Source organism: Lissotriton helveticus, chromosome 7 (assembly GCF_964261635.1).
Source record: "Lissotriton helveticus chromosome 7, aLisHel1.1, whole genome shotgun sequence".
NCBI lineage: Eukaryota > Metazoa > Chordata > Amphibia > Caudata > Salamandridae > Lissotriton > Lissotriton helveticus.
In genome coordinates this window covers 1,198,551,260-1,198,576,044 of record NC_136068.1, presented here as the reverse complement: position 1 = coordinate 1,198,576,044, position 24,785 = coordinate 1,198,551,260, and the positions used below count along the sequence as shown (strand labels likewise).

The 24,785-nt window shown below is 46.1% G+C and overlaps 1 protein-coding gene across 2 annotated transcripts in view; it reads right to left on the bottom strand.

Annotated features, from left to right (window-relative positions):
* Positions 1-24,785, bottom strand: part of TEFM (transcription elongation factor, mitochondrial) — a 174,635-nt gene that overhangs the window by 136,929 nt on the left and 12,921 nt on the right. The window lies entirely within an intron of this gene.

Sequence of the window (24,785 nt, the reverse complement as noted above, 5' to 3'; positions counted from 1 at the left end):
GAGGGCGATAGATAGATAGTGAGGGCGATAGATAGATAGTGAGGGCGATAGATAGATAGTGAGGGCGATAGATAGATAGATAGAGGGGGATAAATAGAGGGCGATAGATAGATAGAGTGAGGGCGATAGATAGAGTGAGGGCGATAGATAGAGTGAGGGCAATAGATAGATAGTGAGGGCGATAGATAGATAGATAGATAGATAGATAGATAGATAGATAGATAGATAGATAGATAGATAGATAGATAGAGTGAGGACGATAGAATTCGTCATATCAATGTTCGTTATGAGGTTTTGCTTACCTAGGAAACGATCATTAATGTGCGAAAAGGTAGAATGTAAAACTGAAAGGAAGGCCCAGCACCCATTGCAGGTAAGTGCAATAACGCAAAGCGAAAGTGCTCGAAAATCAACAAAATTGGTTAACGTCATTCAGCAAAGTAGGATAATGCATTGAAAGCCAAAGATTCCTGAAATATTGTTTTGCTTTTAAAAGCGGAGACCTGGTGAGTATTTCTCGCACTGTGCCCCTTTAGAATGATGCTTAGGTGTACCGAGCCCTCCTGGGGTTTGGGTGAACAGAGAGCTCTGTGGAAGGTAATGGGCACAGGCGACGGAAATATTTTATTATTCTCAGTCTGAGTACTAAGAATGCCAGAATCACTGTGAGAACAGCCGAGGCAGCATCTGTGATTCATTGGACAGTGGCTGTCATGAAGCCCTGCAAATGGCTGGGGGAGTCTTATCAGCAGGCCTTGGGATACCCTTTTCGAGACACCCTCACGTGACACACCGAGTCCAACTCGCACACACACCATTTCACGCACACACACATAATGCACGCAAGCAAATAGAACTGCTTACATCAAAGTATAACAATCACAAACTCTGCCTGGCAAGGGGGTACAAAAAGCCTCTGTTTACTATCTCGTTTTTTAAACTTTTTGGCAAAATGTCGCACTATTATAGTCCAGTGCATGTCATTTGGGTGTATTACCAGGGGGTATTTTCTATCGTCCAAACATTAGGGAATGTTCAATGAGCATTCGTTATTGACGTGCCTGTATTTTTCTATGTTTTTCTTATCCACACAATCGTGGGAGCCCATAAGAAGAGAGAGTGAGAGAGAGTGAGAGAGTGTGTGAGTGAGAGAGTGTGTGAGTGAGAGAGTGTGTGAGCGAGAGAGTGTGTGAGCGAGAGAGTGTGTGAGCGAGAGAGTGTGTGAGCGAGAGAGTGTGTGAGCGAGAGAGTGTGTGAGCGAGAGAGTGTGTGAGCGAGAGAGTGTGTGAGCGAGAGAGTGTGTGAGCGAGAGAGTGTGTGAGCGAGAGAGTGTGTGAGCGAGAGAGTGTGTGAGCGAGAGAGTGTGTGAGCGAGAGAGTGTGTGAGCGAGAGAGTGTGTGAGCGAGAGAGTGTGTGAGCGAGAGTGTGTGTGAGCGAGAGTGTGTGTGAGCGAGTGTGTGTGTGTGTGTGTGTGTGTGTGTGTGTGCGTGTGCGTGCGTGTGTGTGTGTGTGTGTGTTATTGTGTTATTGTGTTATTGTGTTATTGTGTTATTGTGTCGTTGCCAGGATCAGTGTGGTATTTGCAAAGACACTAGGGAGATTGGCAGCCATGTGAGTAACACTGTGACAACACACGCATCAGCAATGGTGAGGTATGTGGCCGGCAGCAGCATCACCTACAACTCCCAGGGAAATCTTACATTTGTTTTAACAGGAATAGCTAGCTTAAACTAGAAGCCTCCAAACTATGCATGTAGTTCAATGAGTTCTGATTCCAATATTAATAACAACTGTCACAGATTGAGAGGCATTAGAGACGAGGGGCGACAGAAAATATTTATACCTGCGAACCTAAATGTAGATACAGTATGTACTCAGAGATCCAGAAGAGGCAGGGCGGCGCAATACAAAAGTCCGGGGAGTATCTTTGTTTGCACAACAGCGTGGTCTGGGAACAAAATGAATTCGATTGGTCAAAGCTTAAGCATGAACCTTTCAGTAGATGAAGTAAAGCACAAGTGACAAGGTGCAATGTTGACTTGGATTTAATGTTTGTCGTGTGGTAAGTCTAATTTCGGGTGAAGAAAATAAAAGCTTGAGAAATGATTCACTCTGTACCTGGTGATTGGATCACGTGGTGTGGGCTGTCACAACAGTAATTGTGTCTGTTCCTGCGTTATTCATGTTCCTATTCTGCAGCCTTCTGAGATTGTGTGACTGGGTGTCTGCCTATGACAGACTCCTGTGACAGTGAATACATTTCCTGCAAGACAAAGTTCTTTGGGATTGAAACTTATGAGCGGGTCTATCACGGTGCTGCCTGTGGCGAGTGCAAACTACAATCAATTGGCACAGCTTAAAATAATATTTTTTAAAACATGATTTTATTATGCCAGTTTCAAAACAAGTAGTAGTTTCATTTAACCTGCATTAACAGTAGCACTTGGAATATAGGTATTTAAACTCTTTGATGTCGCACATACGGCCTTGAGTTGGGAGATCAACAGCTGAGCTATACATTTTCAGTTTTGCATGTAATCGTGTTATATCTAGGGAGACTGACGGATGTGAAAGTGATCGGGGGAGGAGGGGGTGAGGAGCACAGGAGTGGTGTATGTATGTGCCTAAGCGAGGCGCTTGGGAGAGCGATGCTGACCAGGAGGGAGGGGGAAAAGGGAGGGGTTACGGCAAGCAGAGGAGCCTGGTTATGGCCACAGCTTGAAGTCTCCGCATGCTGGCAAATGGTGACCTGCAGAGCGCGTGAATGGGAAGAGCGACTGGCCGTGGGAGGTGGGAGGGGGGAGGGGAAGTAGGAGAGTGCTGGTGTGCGCACACGGGGGGCGGGGAGCGGAGCCTTTGAAGTGTGATGTGAGGCACTGACAGACAAATAGTGGTTTGTGACGTGGCTGGTTTGTGCACGCGATGGTGCAAGTTTCACCAATATGCAGATCGATGCTGCAGACAGATGCGTTTTAGAAAAAAGCTATCCCTCATTTTATAGGCATGTCACAGGTTCATTCACTAAATTATAAACTGCCTCAGAAAAACACAGCTTGTGCAGGTTGTGGCCTCAGCCAGCACAGCTATCCCCGGATCGAGCAGCTGTTTGCACCGGAGGCGGACACTTTCCCTTGTTGCTTGCCTACACGTATCCAGTAAACAGCTCTGCTTTTGGCACGTGAAGGTTGTTTTTATTCTTTTATGTAGGCGTCTGCTTTATGAATGAGGTTATTATTCTTGCGGTTTTACCCATCTGTCCTGCCTCACCTTTTTTTGATCTAGCGGAATTAAAGTGACGTGCGCCAGAAAGCTCATAATTCCCACCCAATATCTGTATACCACTACAAAGTGGTACTTTTTAAAAAGGAAGCATGCGTACTGCGAGCCAAGTGAAAATCCAACGGGCAGCAGGAAAGTAAAACGTGTGGCATCGTCAAGAGGAAATTGATAAAAACAAAAACAAACAAGACGTGAAGCAAGAGACCGCTAGAGAGGCAAAAAAACGAGAGATGGATGATTGTGAGAGGTCGGAGAGGAGTGAGGGGGGGTAGGGGCAGGTGAACGGAAAGAAAAGAAAAATAAGATAGAAGCTGAGAGCAGATAGCAAGAAGGGGACGGGGTTGGAAGATTTCAAGGAAAGAGAGGCATGTTGGGAAACAGAAAATGTGAACATGTTTGGAAAATTGCACCGTGATAAACCACAGGATTTTGGAAATGGAATTTCTCAACAGACCACTCTCTTATGTCGAAGTTCGCCAAGTGTATACAGTTGAAGTATGCACAGAAAGAGGCAAGTAACATAAAGCTTCAAGTAGGAAATAATTTTGAGTGGATTGGAGGTGTTATTAGGGCAGCCGGCAAAACTGAAAGTAACGCACAAGCAGTACTGGCATTTTTTTGGCAGACTGAAGCAGCAGAGTCGTTTTTGAGGGAGGTGAAACACAAAAGGGAGAGAAGAAAGATTACCAGCAGTAGCAGACATGGTGGATATGAGAGAAGATAGCAGGCGAGATAAAAAGACATCAGGCTGGAATGAAATAAGAGACACAGCAAGAAAAAAAAAAGCTCTCGGCACTGCGTGGCGGTGGGGGTGATTGAGGGGGGGCGTCTTGTCTGTTTATTACCTGCGGAGCACGTGAAGTGGTTGGTGGCAAATGGAATCAAAGCGGTAGGTCGCTTTGATGTTCTTGGCTTGTCTTGCTTTGTGGGAGGGGAGCGTGCACGCGTGTCTCACACGACTGGATCACATGAACTGCACGTAATCCGCGCTTGGTCAAGAGTTTGTTTTGCCTACTATATACTCGCTATTAATCCCTGCGGGATATAATAGCGAGACCTAAAAAGTCACCATTACTACGTTGTACTTCATTTAGCAGATATAATAATCCATATTGTTTAACTAAATCCCAAACATATGCCAAAACTAAAGCCTTTATAAACAATCTATATTCAGTTGCCATTCATGCTGTTTACTAAACCAAAAACTCCCCGAGTGCCCAACTAATTTAGTCTCATACCTTCTCAACCCCATAATAATTGATCCAACCCAACTCCCCACCTGTTTTGACACAACCCACGTTACACTTAAAGCTCTCACACCTCCCACATGCTCCCCAATCTCTACCTTCCTCCACAAACCGACTCACACAGCCACTCGACTACCACAAATAAGCACATTTTCTTGAAAGCATTTTACTCCTTTTAACCAAACTGTGCATTACATGAAAGGTGGAGGCTGCAGATGCTGGTCTGAAAGTCATCCTGAAAATGTTTTATGACCCATCAGTGTCCTAAAGGCTGTCAGGCCCTGCAAACTTTCAAGCACTTTAATACGATGATATGCAGATGCCACATTTAATATGGTGAAAATGTTGGCATCTGTGAATGTAGGAAGACTTTCCACCAAATTCAGCAGATGAAATTTGTCCACCACTACCTCCCTATTCAATCCTACTAAATCCATACAAACTCATATGGCCCCATTAGCTTTATGAGCTAAAACCACAGTTGCTAATAATTAAGTTGCTTCACCAGAAACAATGATGCCTTCTTCACTGAATTGTTCAATCTTCCTTTTTACTGCTTCCTGTATGTTAAGAGGCATTCTCCTTAAGTCTCAAGACAGAGGGAGTTGCCTCCTCTTTCGATTTAATTTTGAGAATACTCTTTAAAACAATCTAAACTTGAATTAAACACAGCATATTTCTTTAAAAAGGCCATACATTCAACTTTCCGACCATCCACACTAGCCTCTGTCACCTATCAAACACATACTTGTGACTGAATTGAGATCCAGGTAGACCTGAAGTCGTTCTGGCAAGGCCTTCCCATAATGTTGTCACCTTTGACAGTTGCATATACTTCACCTTCTGTAAATTTGACCTTGAATGCTATAGACAATTGAAATAATCTACCATTTTAATTAAATGCACACCATATCATCCCAGTTTAACACCCATTTTCATCTGGTGTATACTTCACTCAACCTATTTGTTCTCAGTTTTAACCACATACAAAGGATTACTATGATACATGCTACTAACCTATAATACCACCTCATTGCACATCTTTCACACTCTTTCTATCAATCTTCCTCCACTTGTGCAACATTTCACAAAGTGTCCCCTTTTCCACACTGATATAAACAGCCTTTAACGCTGGGCATTCCCTGCAGTTTGAAATGTTGCCTAATAAACCATATCAAAAACAGTTACCCTTGAATGGGGGCTTACTCTTGACATTGGACTTCCGTCCTACAATATTCACTTCTTCTTTTAAAATGTTCAAATCCTTAACACAACTAATCGTATGTTCCACCCACTTTACAGCTGTGATAACATCTGCTAGTGGGTTACTAATTTTTTGAGCATAACTCCTGCTTTTCCCATGTGACTTAGGGTGCAAAACAAATTGGTCTCTTATACGCTCTCCATTCAGTGCTCCAAATTTACATGTAGCTGACAATCTTCCCAACCCTACTCCACAGATTTATCCTCCCATTTTACTCTTCTACCAAAATAAAATCTCTCCAGGATAGTACTGAGTCTTGGTAAATAATGCAGAATAAAGTTATTTTTAGCTATTACAAACACATTTAGACCAGGGGCATCCTCTTGACTCATTTCAGGCAAATCGTCCACTATTTCTTGCCTCTCTGCACCCAAACACTGTGTCAGCCGTGCAAGCTATCTTTCTGCTCCTAAATTAGCCATCTACACATGTATAATTCTAAAACACTTTTTCCATTTATTCCTATCTAAATTTTGTTCCTCAGGATGAGAAATAAAAAACTGTGGAGGACTTATATTTTGTGTTTGGCTTCCAGTCTGTATGGCAATGGTTGTAGAATTAAAAGACCAGTTAAAATAACAATGGTAGTAGAATGAAAAGACCAGTTAAATAAAAAACCTATTATGGTTAAAACCTGTAGCCAAAACAACACACAATCTGAACTTCTTGATTGATGGCATCACCAAGTCAAACAAGCATCAAGTTTTCTCCTCCTATAATCATCAAGAACTCCAGTATGTCAGTTTTATACTTTTTTTTAACCCCTTTATGACCAAACCAATAATGTTGAAGCTGGCTGCTATATGCCAATTACACACAATGCTTCAGAGCGGAGGTCAATGTTTATAACAAAAATGATGGATCGATGCTCACTGGGTGAAATTACAAAAGAGGTATGATTCCTCTTGTCTTCTAATGACGTTTACTCATTGCGTCGCACAGTACACTTATAGGCATGCCTGTAATGCTGATCTATATTTACCTTAGCGTTGCTAGTTTGTGCTTGTGAAGGCATACACAGCCCTTCAAACTGATATTCGGATGCAAACGCGCACCTGGAACACAGATTTCTTCTTCTGTTTGCATTCTAATGCAGCGCACGTGATTGCCCCTACACCTTTCGGGACGGGCATCTGACAAAACCTCTTTTGGAAAACACCGCCTATGCGTTCCACATCTGCTACCTTCTTGTGACTGAAAGTATGGCGTGAGAAAATAACCGGCACATACCTGCCAGCTTACATAATAAGCTCACCGTGTAAGGAGGGGGAGGTGTGTTGGAGGACGGGGCGTCTGATGCTGAGACTCTCTTAGAGGCACTGTATCCCCACCAAGGTCCACACCCCCACCCAAAACAAGCATTTGCAATGCAATAGGTCTCACATTAGGAAAGTTTGAGCTATTGGTATTGTAAATGACACGCTTATTATTACGTGTTGGTTTTGAAAATAGCGAAATTAATAGCCTTGTCATTTACAATGCCCATAGTTATAACTTTCGCAAATGTGACACCTATAGCATTTGTAATGCAATATGTGTTGTATTTACGTGACTTAGATGTATTAATATTACAAATAACAATGGCTTTTAATTTTTTTTAATAATTAATACTTAAATCTTATTATTGTTATTTATAATGGCAATAGCTTAAACTTTTGTAAATAACTTTTGTGAAGATTGTGTTCAGTGTATTTTATTGTGACGAAAATCCAAGAACATAAGTGAAATATTAACATATTTTTGTGACATTTGTAATATAGCTTGAAACATTGAGAGACATTTTGAACCAGTTGTTGTTGAATGGTTGCACAGATTGATGCTGTGGTGGCGCTGAGTGATGTTGTGGTGGCGACTAGTGATGCTGTGGCGTTCAGTGATCCTGTGGTAGCGCATAGTGATGTTGTGGTGCCCCTGAGTGATGCTGTGGTGGTGCTGAGTGATACTGTGGTGATGCGATAGATAGATTAAGTGAGTGCGATAGATAGATAGTGTGAGGGCGATAGATAGATAGATAGACAGACTGAGGTCGATAGATAGATAGACTGAGGGCGATAGATGGAGTGAGGGCAATAGATAGATGAGTGAGGGCGATAGAGAGATAGAGTGAGGGTGACAGATAGAGTGAGGGTGATAGAGTGAGGGTGATAGATAGAGTGAGGACGATAGAGAGAGAGAGTGAGGGTGATAGATAGATAGACAAACTGAGGGCGATAGATAGATGGAGTGAGGGCGATAGATAGATGGAGTGAGGGCGATAGATAGATGGAGTGAGGGATATAGATAGATGGAGTGAGGGCGATAGATAGATGGAGTGAGGGCGATAGAGTGAGGGCGATAGATAGAGTGAGGGCGATAGAGTGAGGGTGATAGATAGAGTGAGGGTGATAGATAGAGTGAGGGTGATAAATAGATAGACAGAGTGAGGGTGATAAATAGATAGACAGACTGAGGGCGATAGATAGATAGACAGACTGGGGGCGATAGATAGATGGAGTGAGGGCGATAGATAGATGGAGTGAGGGCAATTGATAAATAGACTGAGGGCGATAGAGAGATGGAGTGAGGGCGATAGATAGATGGAGTGAGGGCGATAGATAGATGGAGTGAGGGCGATAGATATATAGAGTGAGGGCGATAGATATATAGAGTGAGGGCGATAGATATATAGAGTGAGGGCGATAGATAGATAGAGTGAGGACGATAGAGAGATAGAGTGAGGGCAATAGAGAGATAGATAGATAGATAGATAGATAGAGTGAGGGCACCTAGAAAAAACGGGGCAAAAAAGTCCCTCTGTTCACCAGACACAATATCTTCGTATTCTCAATGTCGGCCATTTATTGACAATCATTTATGGTGGCTGGAAACCATTGATATAAAGTGTAGAAGTGAGTTTTTAATCACACTTATTTTAAAGCACTGAGACGGAAAATTACGTTTTTGATTACTATGGGAGGATAAGTGCAAAGTCTGCTGAAATGGAATATTTCGATATGGTGCACTGGCCCAAAAAAAAGTTTGTGGAAAATGGCCAGAAAATGTGGGCTTACGGCCAGCGGTGCTGATTTTAGAAGTGGTGAGATAGGCTCGATTCTCCGCAGCTCAACATCGTGTGATTCTAGGCAAATCACTTAAAGTCTCGATACTTAACAAAAAAAACACATGAATGTGTGCCATTGTGTAATGTAACTGGTGCTCCTGTACACTGCTCCAGTGCATGCGAGTCAAGTTCACGCTAAACAAAATGTGTAGAAAATCAAACACTCTGTTGAAAGAGTTAATTTGAAAGCGGTCTGCATGCAAATCCCTCTGTATGTTTTTGTAATTTCGGTCAAATTCTTGTCAACGGACATGACAATGTGTAAACCGAAAAAATATATATGCCACTATGTTGGCGGAGTGCGCTGTTGTACACATTAATCCATTGCCGTTTTCGACATTTCTGTTTCAGCCATTAAACACAAAATAACGAAATCACAATATTGCACCCATTTTAAAGTTGATACCGAGAAGAAGGCGAGGCGCTACAGTCACCAAAGCTCTGCTTCATATGTGAAAGAACATACGCACGTGCATTTCCATATAGCTTCTGGTTGAGCATAGTGACATGAGTGGACAGGTACTGTCCGGTACTCAGTGCCTGCGACTCTAGAACTCATAAGGGAGAGTACCTTAATTTCTCAGTAGAGGTGTAATAATACTTTGAATGGGAGCGTACCAGCACTCACCAAGGCTGGTGGCATGGGAGAGAGGAGTGGCAGAATGCAGGGGTGGATGGGAAAAGGAAAGTGAATGAAGAGGGGAAAAAATAAAGAGTGCACGGGAACGGAGAAGAGAGAGATGGTAAGAGAGGAAAATGAGGAAAATGAGAGAGAGTGGAAGGGCAGTGAAAGAGAGCGAGAGGGGAAGATAGGAAGAAAGATAATAGTAAAATGGGAGCTGGAGGGAAAGAGGGTGGGAAAGACTGGGAAGAAGCGAAGGGAGAGAAGACGAGACAGGGAGGGAGAACAGTGGCAGAAGCAGAGTCAGTGGAGAGGTGGAGAGAGAGGCGAAATCACAATATTGCACCCATTTTAAAGTTGATACCGAGAAGAAGGCGAGGCGCTACAGTCACCAAAGCTCTGCTTCATATGTGAAAGAACATACGCACGTGCATTTCCATATAGCTTCCGGTTGAGCATAGTGACATGAGTGGACAGGTACTGTCCGGTACTCAGTGCCTGCGACTCTAGAACTCATAAGGGAGAGTACCTTAATTTCTCAGTAGAGGTGTAATAATACTTTGAATGGGAGCGTACCAGCACTCAACAAGGCTGGTGGCATGGGAGAAGTAGTGGCAGAAAGCAGGGGTGGATGGGAAAAGGAAAGTGAATGAAGAGGGGAAAAAAATAAAGAATCCACGGGAACGGAGAAGAGAGAGATGGTAAGAGAGGAAAATGAGAGAGAGTGGAAGGCAGTGAAAGAGCGAGAGGGGAAGATAGGAAGAAAGATAATGGTAAAATGGGAGCTAGGAAGAAAGATAATGGTAAAATGGGAGCTGGAGGGAAAGAGGGCGAAAGACTGGGAAGAAGCGAAGGGAGAGAAGACGAGACAGGGAGGGAGAACAGTGGCAGAAGCAGCGTCAGTGGAGAGGTGGGGAGAGAGAGTGGGGGTGGAAGGGCGGCACGAGGGAACGCAAGAGAGGGGATGAAAAGAGAAATACTGAAAGGGAAATCGGGGGGCAGGAAGGTGAAGAAAGGTAGATGTGGAGTGGAATCGGACCGGAAGTGTGGGGTCCATGGGGAAGATGCCGCGGGGACGATGAAAGGGAGGGACGGGGAGAGGCTGGGAAGGGACCGGAGGGGTGGGAGGGATGGGGTGAGAGGCTGACAGGCGAGAGACGCTGATTCAACCGGGTCTCACCCGGCCGGTCTCACTCCGCAGGTAACAACCTGTGACATAACGGAGGGGAGAAAGAGAAGAGAAAGAGACAGTGGGGAGGGCAGGGGGGGCGGGGGAGGACTCGGTGGAGAAGAAGAGAGGGGGTGAGACAGGGAGGGAGAGAGCGAGAAAGATCGGAGGGAGGTAGATGGCGAGTGGAAAGAGAGAGGTGATAAAAAATGCAAGCAAAAAGAAAAAAAACAGAAAAAAGGTGTGCACAAAAAAAGAGAAGTGGCAGCTCTGGGCAACGCGGCCGTGAATAATTAGGGGGGAGTAGAAAAAAAAGTATGGCCGGGAGGAGAAATGCCTTCGTTATATATGACAGTATATACACCAAAACCCTCCTTCCTATTACAAACAAATGAGGCAGATTGGCATGGCCAAATCATGTTAGAAAGATAGGAGCCACGATAGGATGGGAGCTTGCCGAGGCAGTCAGAAAAAGCAAAGCTGCAATGAAAGACGAGCATACTTTCTGGTCCGGTAAAGTTCAGTGTCAGATTACACACAATAATGCCACGGGACTATCACTAAAACTGTTTTCATTGTCAAAAAGCAAAACAAAAGCTGGGCATGTAAGTGAAGCAATGTATTTACTACGGGTGACAAAACTCCACTAGTCAGATGACCCTAGGCTAAAATAATACACCGTTATGAGAAACTCAACGAGTTTACCAGCACTCTCTCTAGGAATCATTTTAAAACAGTTTATAGCTATTAGGTAATATTATTAATTATACCCGCGCCATTGAACTTTAATAGAGAGAGTCATGCACGATTAATGTAACAGATATGCTGCCATTTAGTAAAATTACTAATTTTTTAACGATGTTTCGCTTTAGATGGCCACCTAACATTCAGCCGCATGTGTGTCTTGGTACAACCATTGTGTGGCTCAAGGAAAGAATGTCGCCCCTCGACGAAGCAAGCCATGGTGCGCCCAGGAAAATACGCCCCTCGACGATGCAAGCCATGGTGCGCCCAGGAAAATAAATGCGTCTCCTCCTGGAAAAACAGATATCAAGAAATACGACACAGAGCATGGAGGGGTATGGGGAATTTTAGCTACGGGGGAAGCACACGAGCCAACAAGAGTTCAGGAGGGTGGTGGGTGAAGAGGGAAAGCAGACAGACTAGAGGGCACACAACTTGGGCGGAAAACGTAAAGGACAGCAACATACACCGTTGGGCAGGGGGTATGTTGGGGGAAGCACACGAGGGAGAGAACTGTAAATGTGGGGAGGAGAAATGCGAGACACGGTGAAAGTGAAAGTACCGCCGGCCGTGGGCAGTGAATAATTAGGGGAGGAGAATCCCTTTGAAGCAGGCATGGCCTCGCGGCCATGAAAGAAGTGTGAACAAGCAACAAATGGCTTTCATGTGGTGATGCGAGGAAGGCGGATAGAAGCGCGTTCACGAGACCACATGCACTTCTGGAAATCCGCATTTTTGAGACCTTAGTTTAGCTCTTAGTTTTAGCCCCAATAGTCTTGTCCTATCCATTCCTTGCGGAATGGGATAGGCGAGACCTAAAAACCAAAACAAGAGTCACTGAGGCTGTTGTCAATGTCCTGGGATGTTTTCACACCTTTAAGTGGACATCGGCAGCTTACAGCCTCCGAAATGGAGTTGGAAATCCACTGTTTACAGTGGTTTTCAGGTTGTTTTCCCTGCCACTGTCTGATTTTGGCTTCTCACCGGGTGACTGTGTATGGGGGACTAAAATCGTGTGACACAGGATGTGGCCTTATGGTTAGATCTACTGACTGGGGAACTCGGGTTCGGGTCTCGGCGGCTGCTCAACATCCTGCAGGTTCTGGGCAAATCACATTATCTCCCCATGCTTATAAACAATGAGTTTTACCTTTCGTAATTTAACTGGTGCTCGTGTAAAGCACTCCAAAAATCTGCGGGTTGAGTTTGCACAATTTCTTTTGTTTTTTAAAGTGCACTGAGGTAAAAACAAAGCCTCAGCATAAGGAAAAACAAATAGATATCCATTTATTGGTTGATTTGTACAAAGTGAAACCAGAAAACCTGGATGCATCACGGCATTACCCGCATAAAACTCTTTTTTCTTCATTAGAGTATGAAACAACTTTCAAATAAGAGTTTAGACTTCCAGTTGGACAAAAATAACATTTTAAATAAGTATTTCGCTATGCAGTGCTATAGTGTCCCCCTATTAGTGTAAAAGCTTTTACATGTTGAAGAAAGAAACATTTTTTTTCTTTGGTTTGAAAAGACTTGTATTTTATGTCAGGGCTCAGCTTGTGCATGGACTTTAAGAAACCAACTTGCTGGTGCTGTGCACTGTTCATTGGGTACTCAGACCCTATATCTCGCCTACGACATTCAAAATCTTAAATGTAAAACAAATTAAACCATACTTTGTCCAAATCAAATTCATTTTGTCATATATATGCGTCATCAACATAATCAATGCAACAACGTATACATTATACATTCACAAATAATGACACTCTTTAAACATGAGCAGTGTAACTACATTTGTTTAGGTACATAAACAATCAAGAAAATCAATCTTGTATGTGCCCGATGCATTTCGGGACATTGTAGTCCCTTCCTCAGGGGCCAACCTACAAACAAGCATTTGCAATGCAATAGGTCTCGCATTTGCGAGAGTTTGAGCTATTGGCATTGTAAATGACAATGCCTTTTTTTTGTGTTTTGAAAACCTGCAAGTGGTGCGTAAACACGCACCTTGTACTCATAGTTCTTGCTTACAAAAAGCAACGCGCAAGTTACTGCCAGCCCTGCTTTTCGTAAGCAAGAACTATGAGTACAAGGTGCATGTTTAAGCACCATTTGCAGATTTTCAAAACAGATAAATATAAGGCATTGTCATTTGCAATGTCAATAGCTCAAACGTATTGTAGACAGGAATGTAGAATGTGTGTAGAATCCTGGAAGCTTACGGTCGTTTTATATATGCTGAATGATTTACAGGAGGGACGTCAACTGTAATTTGTCCAGGGTGACTAATATCCAGCATATTTTTTTCATAACCAGATTACGGTTGGGCACACTACACCACTTAGCTGCCTTCCCGAAATGAAAATCTGCCGCCAGACACGCTCCATTGCCCTTGTGACAGTCTATCGAAGCAAAGCACACAGCACTTTGTGCTATTTGTGGTTTTTAAGGGCACTTAAGGACAGCGTCCGATTGGTAACACGGGTATTCGGGCAATGCCCGAGGGGCCGGTGTCTGAGTTCCTGCTGTGGGCTGCTTTTCTGAGCAGTCTGGGGGATGATTTGGGCGCTGTCTCTATTGTTTGAACAGCCAGCAGTCCAGTGGGTACCTGAGTGGCCTTTCTATAGGCAGATGGGCGCTTGTTACCTCATGTCTAGCAACAGGCAGAGGTATCACTCCCTTTGTCTCGCTGGCCGGCCCATTAACATGTGCACATACTGAGCGGGGGCAGGGGGCCTGAGTAGAAGTGGTCTCACTTGTTTCCAGGTGTGTTTCAGCAGTATGAACTAACGTGTGCATTTTTTTTACCCCCACTTTTTTTTTTTTAATAAGTTTACGCCGAAGCAGTCATTTGAGGAAAGGCATTATGCAAATGTGGGCCGATTTCTTTTTGCGTGCCCGGGACGATTTTCAATCCCAATCCAACCCTGCTTAAGGAGATATCTCAAACCGATTTTTCTTGCATAGAATATAAGATACTATAAACATGCTTTACACTATTTATTTGCACTTGTTTCAACTCTACTTTTTTTTAAAGGGACAATACATCTTAGGAAAAGTATTATATTGTAGTGAACAATTTTAGGGGAGGCTCCGATGTTTTAAATATTGGTTTTATCTCCTATTGATGTGTTTTATATTTATTGATGATGTGATTTTATGTATCTTTATAGTCACCTAGATTTTTCCAAATGATTTGATATTGTGATCTGGTCTGAGTGTCCGACTCATCATAAGGTATTTTAACCATCTTTCTTAAGCTGGCATTTTGGTCCTTATTTTCTTATTTATTTCCCAAACTGATAAAAAGCACCTAGGGAGTCTTGCTGGACCATGTTACACAGTATTTGCTGTAAAGAGAGCCCAGATTGCAGGGTCAAAAAGCACAGGCAAACACCCTGTCATACTTCTTGGCATGCACCTTGGAAACAGTGCTGAGCTCGCTCTCTCTCTCTCTGTAGGGTCGTTTCTGTTTGGTTCATTGGCGTAGAAGTGCTGATATGAATGGACAAGAGCAGCTTCCCTCCATGGTCGCTTTTCTAGTTAGCTATTCATTCAGGTATTTTTGAAACCTGTTGAAAGTGCTGGCAGTGTTTACGAGGAAGCAAAGTGTTTGGCTGGGCTCAATAAACACAGTGATTGTGTAGCATTGCGTTAAGTCCTACACACATAGCGGGTCATACACTTGATCTTGTGCTATGTAATTCCACTTATATAAAATGCCTTCCTCCTCACCAGGTGGATTGGACTGATCATGCTATCATTGAATTCTACACCCGTTCCAACCATAAGGTAAAAGGTATCCAGAGGACTATGGCAGATGTCAGAAGACCCTGGAATAAATTAATTCCAGAGGCCTTCAGGGGGAAATATTTAAAACCCAATTGGGTTGAATGTGGGGACAATGCCACCTCTGCATTAATTAAATTCAATGAAGCTATAACTATAACCATTGATCAGGTTGTTCCTTTGAGGACTTATAAATTGCGGCCTGCCCCTAAACAAGAAGTGTGGTATACAGACGATCTCAGACAGTTAAAGCTCATTACGAGAAAGTTAGAGAAACGTTGGAGAGTTACACACAAAGTAGAGGACAAAGAAAATCATAAGACCTCCTTAAAACGTTACCACAAAGCTATACGGGCTGCGCGGAAACATCATATCGCAGCCCAATTATCAGCAGCTGGTAATAACTCCAAAGTACTCTACCAAATTTTACAAACATTTACCAAGCCCTCGGCCTGCGAATTGGATGGGATTGAGTCCCAGGAACTGTGTAATAATATTTCACAGTTTTTTGTTAGAAAAATTGAAGGCATTTATGCTAAGATCTTAGCCTCAAAATCCACTGTTGATAATATGGGTTCTGTTGAGGGCATGTCTCAGCCTCTCTCTAGCTCAGTAGAAAATAAGATCAATAAACTTGCAGAATTCCCACCGGTATCAATGGAGGAGATAACCACCCTAATCACTCAGACAAAGAGTGGTTGCCCTTCTGACATCATCCCAGCACGGGTGAAGGCACTTTTGAGTGATGAGCTCGGGGCTGGAATTCGGCAGGTGATCAATCTTTCTCTGAGCACAGGGGAAGTTCCCCTTGGTTGGAAGCGTGCTTTGGTAAGACCTCTACGGAAGAACAACTCCATTCCGTGGACAGATCTAACAAACCTGAGACCCATCTCCCTACTCCCTTTCTTAGGGAAGCTCACTGAGAAGTTTGTCAACCGACACTTATCTAAATACATCGAAAGTGCGGGGGGGCTCGATCCATCCCAATCAGGGTTTAGACCCCGGCACAGTACTGAGACCGCCTTGCTGTCCGTCGCTGACGATCTTCGTATGCTTCAGGATAAGGGTTTTTCCGTTGTCCTGGTGCTTTTAGATTTGTCAGCGGCGTTTGACACGGTGTCACATGACATCATGACCTCCAGACTCATTGACATCGGTCTGGGAGGCAAGGCGCTGGCCTGGCTAAGGAGTTTTTTCATCAATCGCACTCAGAGAGTCATACTGGGACCTTACCAGTCAGAGGAGGTTGCGATCTCAAAGGGGGTGCCACAGGGCTCTTGCTTGAGCCCAACGCTTTTTAACATCTATGTGGCACCCCTAGCTAACATCATGAGATCGCATGGGTTTATCCCTGTATCGTACGCAGACGATACCCAACTCCTCTTCCCGTTTAAAATCATGACTCCTGAGGTGCGTAACTCCTTTGCACAGGGAATGAAAGAGGTGGCACATTGGATGGCAGCTAATTTCCTTCAGTGCAACGTCTCTAAGACGGAGGTTATGCTCTTTGGGGAAGCCAAACGGTTATGGACTCCTGACTGGTGGCCTCAGAATCTCGGCCCAGTCCCTACTCCCAAAGTGGTAGTGAAAGATCTAGGAGTTAAGCTGGATCAGGAGCTTGCCCTTAAACATCATGCTAATCAAGTAGTAAGCTCCTGTTTCCATGTCATTGGCCTCCTACGACGGGTATTTCCCCTCTTACCTGATACCACCAGGAAAACACTAATTCAGTCGCTCGTGCTGAGCAGACTGGATTACTGTAACGGGTTATTGCTAGCCGCCAATGAGGGGGTTATTGCCAGACTACAAGTCGTGCAAAATACAGCTGCACGACTTGTCTTTAATGCCCCGGCCCGCACCCCCTCAATCCCATTATTAAATAAACTTCATTGGCTCACCGTGAAACAGAGGGTGTTGTTTAAAATTTGTTGTACCATTCACAAATGCCTTACTGGAAAAGGCCCTGACTACTTAAGCAAAAAGTTTATTCCCTATTCCCCCTCAAGGTCCTTGAGATCGGGAGATCAAGAACTGCTTTGTGTCCCTAGGTTCTGGAAGTCCCGACAAGGGGGTAGGGCCTTGTCAGTTGCTGGTCCAAAGCTCTGGAATAATCTCCCCCATGATATCAGAATCTGTAAGGAACATTTTCCTTTTAGGAAAAAATTAAAAACTTTCCTGTTTAATTATTAATCCTGATAGGGCAATTGTTATACATCTGATAGGGCTTTTGTTCACAGATGTTGCCAAAGGCGCGGAGATACTCATTAGGGAGTCGAGTTCCTAGCGCGGTATAAGTCTGTAAATAAATAAGTCAATGCTACTCACTAAGGCTGCTATGTCGGGCCGGTCTTAATTATCAGACTTCAGTTACACAGCAATCCATAAACTAGGTAGCCCAGACCTATTGGCTTTGCCAGTGCTTGTTAGACGAAGAATGTTGTAGCAGAATTCAGTACTATTCAGTACTAAGAAATTGAATGCACGAAGAATTGTGTTCTTTCAAAAATCGAGTTGGAATCCTTTGACTTCAAATTTCAATTCACGAACTAAACCCGGTCATCAATGACTCCAGGTGACTGAATGCAGGGCAGTGGGTATGATGCTTTTCCCACCTGACCTAGCTGGCTCCGCTTTTATGCATTGGCTGGCCGCGAGTCTCGTAGGCACACCGGCATCTGCAGGCTCCCACTCCACCCCATGTGAGCAGAGTCGACAGACCACGGCCTTAAGGGACCGCTCTGGTCAATGAACACATTTACATTTACACTTTTGAGTTAGCAGTTGCAATCGAAATCCGTCCTCCCGTGCTCCTGTAGGACATAATAAGCGGAGTACGGGTCTGTGGTGCAGGCTGGGGGTGCAGAGCGCCTCGGCTTGCCGCAGTCTGGCCCAGGTCAGGATCGGCTCGTGTAAGGATGAAAATAGGTGCGCTAAGCGCACACTCCTGTGCACCTCTTTGTGAATAGGTAGGGTGCACCCTGTGCTGGACCCGGCTCCTGCAACATCCATGGCATGCCCTATCAGCAGAGCCAGTTTTGCTAAGATAGCACCCTGGCCGAGGGCGAAGAGAAATCTGGCGCCCTTGCAGACGGTAGTGAATGATATAGGGCAGCAGGGGGTCCTTTTGTGTTCACTGGTCAGTATCTGCATGAGCAAGTATTGCCCCTGAACACAAACATCCCCGGACCTCCCTCAGCTCCCCTAATTCACTGATAGCTTAGCTGCCTCCACGCAGATGATGGTTTTGTTGATGTGTGCCAGCAGGGGTCAGAGGGCAAAGGGAGGGCAAGGAAGGGGGCTAAAGTAGTGTAAAAACATCGCCCGTCCTATGGTAATGAGGGATTAAAAACATTTTAAACTGGCAACCAGACAGAAGAAACAGGCAGGGACTATGACTAGCCTGGAGCAAGAAGGGATGGCCGCTGCGGTTGGCATAACTTTAATGCACACAGCGCCCTTCAGAAACAAGGAATTTGCCTTGCACTTTATTCCACTAGTTAGTTGGGTGTGTAATTGTGTGTAATCGCAATGATAGACTACTTCTCTATGGACAACCCATTGTGTGGTGTTAAAGGCTCGCCACAGTTTCCCTCACCTCCAGCTTCCACGTGTGTCTGATTACACACGCTAAGAAGGCAGGCAGCAGTGCTGAAACAAGGAGCAAGCTGTCGTGAATGTACACGTCATTTTGGAACCTCTTACTAAAGTGAATTTAGCGAACCTGGCCTGTGTGGTTAATATTCACCTGTTCTACCACGAAGCAGATGAGAATGGAACAAAACAAAAAACAGCACAGCACATACCTTTAGCTTTGAGAGACAGCTGACACCCGACACCCTGGAGGTGTACGTCCGGGCATGCTTCTTGAAAGCCTGGCAGCAGGTTCTCTGTGCAAGTGCTGCTCCTGCAATAGTCAGAAAGAGGACGGACTGCAGCAGCTTCTGTTTAAAAAAAAAAATAATAGCCTGGTCTTCAGGTCGCACTTGGTACGCTGACGTGGCCTGCTGTTTTAATTGATTCTGCCAGCATTCATAAGGGGGGCTTGGGGGAGGGAGCTGACCGAAGGGAGGTCTCCTCCCCCGGGCTGTTTGGGAGGGTCACGAGGGGTTTTGCATTTCGTAGGTGCCAGAATGTTCTGGATTTGGGCTGGCCTAGTAGGACTGGCCAGCCCAATTATAAATTTCCCTGTCCCCGCCCCCTAGCCACCATTTTAGGTTTGGTGACCTGGTGGCTAGGAGGGCTGTTAGCGTTTTTTGTCGTCTTTTGGAGATTAGTGGTAGAATACTAGTTTTCCCTTGCAATATTATCTTGTAGTTGTGGATAATGGAGGATTCTCGTGTTCGTGAGGCTATGAGGCTGTTGGCGGAAGCAGGTCGCATGGACTTGCTGGTGGGAGGAGGGCCGGCGCGCCCCCAGCGCCAGGCCTCTGCTGGCGTGACCGCCGCTGTCATGGCGTGCTCTTCGCCGAAAAAACGGCATTCCGCTCAGGTAAGCGAAAGGGGCCGGTCCCGTACGAGGAAGCCGGCCCCTCAGCGGCTGGCGCGTGTAGCTGCAGGGGAGGTGGAAGTCCCGGCGGTATGCGGCGCTTCCAGTGAGGGCGGGAGGGAGGCATCCGTGGCTCCGGTGCCCCAGGTAGGAGTTGTGGTGGGGGCGGGGGGAGCTCCGGGCATGCCCGGCGCCTTGGTGGGGCGGGAGCAGGTGTCGAGTAGCGCGCAGCTTCTCCCATCGGGTGTGCGGGCGGGAACCCTGGCTTTACTTGAACCGTTGGGTTCGGTTTCCGCATCATTGGGAAGGCGGGGAAGAGGGGGCCGGGGAGGGAGCAAGAAGCGCTCCGCTTCTGACCCTTTGGTCGAGCGGCGCGTACATTCTGAAGAGGTAATCTCTGCGCGTGGTGCGCGCAGAGGCTCTGTCCAATTTGTTGTTCAAGGGGCAGGTCAGGAGCGGGTTGTGCCCGGTGTCCATGACGTGGAGTGGGTTGTCGAGGAGTCGCAGTTTGTGCCTGAGATGGCTCCTCGTATGTTTTTAACCCCTTCCAGGCATATTGCTTATGAAGGACAGGCAGGGAAGAGGAGGGATTTGAGCATAGTGGGTCCTCAAGTTGAGTTGGGCACAGGGGGCTTGGCAACTTCTTCTGGTCAGGCAGTTTCTGGGCAGGATGCAGATATTGGTGTGGTGGACGTTGGGGGCAATGTGGGTAGCCCTTTGTTGTTTTCCACGCCTGGTTCTTCAGTGGGGGATGTTCTGTCTGTTGGGGTGGGTTCTAGGGGTGAGGGAGAATGGGCCCAAATGGGCGAAGGGGGTTCTCTTTCTGGAGTGGCTTTGGGGCAGGAGGCTCCACGTTCAAGGGGTTTTGGGTCTTCTGCTTTTCTGGGAGTGGATGACAGTCTTCAGAGAGACGGCAGGAGTGTATCAATGGGGGGCCACGTATCCTTTCATCCTGACAATAGTGTCCCACGATATGCTGTTGGTGCAGGGTCAACAGTTCTTAGTTCTTCAGTGGTATTTAATACTGGAGGGCCTTGCACACCTGGTGCACTGAGCGTGGGGGGTGTGGGCTCCCGGGGCACGATGTTGGAGCATGGTAGGGGTTTTGGCCCTGTGAGTGGTGGGTTGGTACAAGGGCCCAGGGGTACAGTTCCACTCTTGACTGGTGATACCAGAGGCCCATATTTTATGTGTGGTTCCCCAGGGTGGGAGCATTTTGGTGCGGCAGGTCTTGCGCAGCGGAGTTGTCAGAAATGTGGTATATAAATAAATAATACCGGATCTAGGTTTTACTGGACATAGTAATAACAGATAGCTCAATAAATAAGAGTCAAGATTCGAGGTAGTAGGAGTTTGCAGGTTTAATACAGCATAAAGGACAGGAACAGGACAACCTGCATAGGAATAGGATGGCAGGGCCCGGCAGGGGGGCAGGATTGGACTGGTGTGGCCCGGCAGCTGCCGGGGCTGGATCTGGGATGAGCGCGCTAACATTTAATAACAGTACACAAGCATATATACTAAAACAGTTGCATTACAATGAATACAGTAGGCGGAGCAGTGGGTGTGGTCAAATAGCAGTCGCGAAAGATAAGGGTGAAAGTGGGTGTAACAAGAGGCGTGTACATAGACATGTGATGTAAACGTAACAGAATATGTCATAAATGGGGCGGAAACATGGAGGGGGCTACCTAAGGAGCCGGGACCTCTAACCTAATGGTGCGCGCAAACTGACAATGACGTGTTACTAGGAGAAGCTGGGGGCTATGAACTCTGTGCTAGGAGCAGAGACTGAAGTCTGGAGAGTCAGGGCGACATGTGCCTAAACACTATCTAGTATCTGATGTTTAGAGAACATGTTGATATAAACTAAAAGTCAGGAGGGGAGAGGCTAACAGACTCTAAGACTGGAGCATGCATTATTCTACATGTAGTGCGTGATGAAGAATATTAAATGACCATTAAATGCAGTATTTCTCTTACATGGAGACGTAAAGGCTAGACGATGACGGAAACTATTGATGCGATTCAGTAGCTTAGGAATGCAGAGAAGGAGGGCTGGACTGATAACTAGAATCATAACATACTCTTGGCAGACTCGGAGGCAGAGCCAGGCCGAGCCGGGCACTGTGAGGCAGGAAGTAAGTGAAGGGTCGAGGATACAGGTGGGGGCTGTATCGCTCCTCAGCGAGGGTTCAGGAGACAGGAGCTGAATCTGGTGTCCGGGCCCTTTTGAGGCCTAGAAACGGGGACTTTACAATGAAATAACGTGCACACTGGGAAACGTGGCGACGTAACTTTACATAGGCCTGATACTCGTAGCTTTCACGAGAACTGGGAACTGGCATACTAGAGATGGACACAACTGTAATTGCGTCTTTAATCGAACATGGGGGATACATATGCATATTAATCATGCACACATAGCATAAGATGGGGGACACGTAGGGACACAGAACATGGCAAAATTTACTTTTCCACAGAAAGATGGTGCGGGCCACGAGTGGCGTACAAGGGCTCCTATTCAGACTTCTTCTTCTGCAGTAGCGATGGATAATTTAGATTACAGTGAGGATGAAGAGGTGATAGGTGGCTCTCCGGTTAGGGAGGTGCCTTTGAGATCTAGTGTTCGAGGACGTTCTTTGGATAGGGGTCAGATGTTGAATGTGGATGGTAATTGGCGGGGGACAGAGTCTGGTTTGAATGTAGATTTTAGGAACACTAGCACACCAGTCCAAACCTTTTCTTTTCAGGACAGGGAAAGGTGCGGAGGTCCAGACTTGGCAGGGCGCGGTCCAGTCCACTTTCGCCAAGGGGAAGCGAGGAGAATGCCTAGCGCGGCCCTCTCTGTTCCACCGAGGGAACCCGCCGCGGCCAGCACACGAGGGTCCGGCGTGACCCCGCTGGCCCCATCGAGTAGCAGGTATAGGTGTCCTACCTTACCGGCGGCTATGGAGCCGCAGAGTCAGCGCCAGGGGAGGTACGGGCTTGTACAGTCTGCTCCCCCTCATGGAATTTCTGCAAAAAATTTAACATGTAATATTGCTGATGTTGGGTTCGGTAAGACCCATGGTGTTATGTTTCCAGATGAACCTGATTCAGTGGTTCTGGATTACGATGACGATAGTCCCGAAGAGGGAGAGTTGAGGGACGTGGAAAGGGGGGTGCCCTCTCATGTTGTTGAAAGTGTTTTTCAGGCTCCAGTGGTGCAAACGCAAGTCAAGGAGAGACGAGACCGCGGCCCGTCAGTCAGGGCGCCTCCAAGACGTGACACAGTGGTTTCGGCATCACAGGCGGAGCCGGGGAGAGTGGTCTCTTTGTTGCCAGGTGAGCAGATCGCTACACAGGCCAAACCACTTATGGTGTCTGTGGGCACAGGTGGGACTGAGGCTGTTGGGGTGGGTGAGGGGCGGTTGGTAAAGGGACGTTATGTGAAAGACACTGCTGTGGGCACGGATGAAGTACTGGACACTGCAGGTAAAGTTGAAAGTGGTACTGGTACAGAGGCCTCAGGTATTGCTAAAGAGCCTGTGGCCAGCAAAGAATTGAAAATCAAAAAATTGCCCTATATGGGAGTCACGAAGCCTTTGGGGGCACATTTAATGTTGAGTACAAAGGAAAGAATTTGGAAGGGTGAATATGTGGAAATACTTAAGTTACTACACAGAGAAGTACGATCCAAGGAAGGGTCCAAGGAGGAAGAATTTGAGTTGGCAAAACGGCCTAGAGTTCCCCTGACCATTGAGAATTGGACAGCTGCTTTCCTTATATATGCAAGCGTGTATTGTGAGAAATTCCCAGAGTGCAGCATGTCCCTTTTTAAATACATGGATGTTATTCGTAAGGCGCAGCTTACTGGGGGGGGGTTTGCTTGGTCCCAATATGATGAGGAGTTCAGGGCCAGGATGGCTTGGGATCCGGAGGCCAAGTGGGGGGAACTGGACACAGATTTATGGCAGCACACTATGGGGTCGGCTTCGGGGAGTAAGACGATTTTTACTGCCAGTGGTCTCCCCATAATATACCGGCCCTTTCAGGGCAAGCCCACCAGGGGAGGGGTGGGCAGTAGCTCAACTACACAGCCTGCAGTCGGCACGTGCTTAGAGTTTAATAAAGGCTTCTGTACTAGGGAATATTGTAAATTCAGGCACGAGTGCTCAGGTTGTGGTAAGCGACACCCCTTGTCTAGATGCTGGGAGAACAAGCCAGCAGGGGATCATCAGGGGACTCAGTCAGGTGCAGGGGGTTCGGGGACGTCCCAACATTCTGCAGGAGGTAGGGGATTCAGAGGTAATCGGGGTTCTGGGTCCAAGGGCTCATACACCGGTTAAGTTGGAGAAGTTGCGCCTTGCACTTCATGACTATGATAATGCAGCTGCGAAACAAACATTGTTGGATGGTTTTGAATTTGGTTTCAAGTTAGGTTACACGGGTCCTAGACAAAGAAGATGGTCTGCTAATCTGAAATCTGCATCTGAGCATGGCACAGTGGTACAAGACAAGTTGAATAAGGAAGTGCAGGAAGGGAGGATGGCTGGCCCTTTTCACGATTGGCCGATCCTTAATTTAATAATATCACCTATTGGAGTGGTCCCGAAGAAAGATCCGGGACAGTTCAGGCTTATACAACACTTATCATGGCCGGAAGGGTCGTCGGTCAATGATTTTATTGATCCAGATGCTGTTTCGGTCTCTTATTCTTCAGTTGACGTGGCCATGTCACTTGTTGTGACCGCGGGCGCAGCTGCTGAGATGGCCAAGTGTGATATAAAGTCTGCTTTCCGGCTGCTGCCTGTCCATCCGGAAGACTGGTGTCTTCTGGGTATCCATTTTTCAGGAAAATGGTATGTGGACAAGGCTTTGCCGATGGGCTGCTCTATATCTTGTTCTCTTTTCGAGTGCTTCAGTACTTTTCTACAATGGTACTTTACTCATCAGTCTGGTCACTCACTGGTAACGCACTACCTGGATGACTTTTTCTTTGTCGGGTCCCCGGGCTCCGCGGAGTGCCAGTCTGCTCTGGACACTTTCCAAGGGCTCATGGAGGATCTGGGAGTTCCTTTGGCTCCCGAGAAAACTATAGG